The 911-nt window shown below is 37.7% G+C and overlaps 1 non-coding gene across 1 annotated transcript; it reads right to left on the reverse strand.

Moving 5' to 3' along the window:
• Window positions 1-324: 324 nt before the first annotated feature.
• On the reverse strand, window positions 325-427 carry LOC113929999. Its single transcript, XR_003522385.1, has one exon. It is a non-coding gene; the product is annotated as a U6 spliceosomal RNA (small nuclear RNA).
• Between the last annotated feature and the right edge of the window lie 484 nt (window positions 428-911).

Genomic DNA, 911 nt, shown 5'->3' on the forward strand with positions numbered 1-911 from the left:
CCTCATCAGTACACTGGGAATAATGATAGTGTCTAACTCGTAGACCTTTTGTGAGAATTACTGTTAACTATTGTCATTATCATTATTTGCAAATGGCAAGGTCATATTGTCATAACCTAAAAGTGGCCATCATAGTCCTCTTAACACTGATAAATAAATGCATAATGAACATTTTTAGTTGTAAGCTTAGATGTAAATATAGCCACACTGCAGAGAGAATCATAAAACAAATATAAATATGGCAACACTAAGGATTGGTCGAAAGCACTACTAAGAGGATATCTGAACTATGGATCTGTTCATTTTATTTATATATATTTTTATTTATATGGAGAACATTTCATGAATTTGTGTATCATCCTTGTGCAGGGGCCATGCTAATCTTCTCTGTATTGTTCCAATTTTAGTATCTGCTGCTGAAGCAAGCTCCTGTTCATTACTTTTGAAATTCTGCTGGTACTTTTTTTTTTTTTTCAGTTAACACTCTTGATCCTATTATAGTGCAAAGAATTTGATGTACAGCTAAGGACTTTTAATTTGCTAAAAGATACATATTACCCCCCCCCCAAAAAAAAGGAAAAATGAAGACGGCCTTGCCTCCTTAGAAACCAAAATTGTTTGTGGGGCACCTGGATGGCTCAGTCGGTTGAGCGTCCAACTCTTTGATTTTGGCTCAGGTCATGCTCTCAGCGTTGTGAGAGTGAGCCCAGGTCAGGCTCTGCACTGGGCCTGTAGCCTGCTTAAGATTCTCTCTCTCTGTTTCCCTCTGCCCCTAAAAGAAAAAAAGAGAGAGAGAGATTGACCAAAATTGTTTGGCTAAAGTCTCACACAGTGGTAGAGTAGCTTAAGTACTAATACATAAAGTCACTGGTTGCCTCACTTAATAGGTTGTGTAGGTCACAATACTCATC

This window comes from Zalophus californianus, chromosome 5 (assembly GCF_009762305.2).
Source record: "Zalophus californianus isolate mZalCal1 chromosome 5, mZalCal1.pri.v2, whole genome shotgun sequence".
NCBI classification, from domain to species: domain Eukaryota; kingdom Metazoa; phylum Chordata; class Mammalia; order Carnivora; family Otariidae; genus Zalophus; species Zalophus californianus.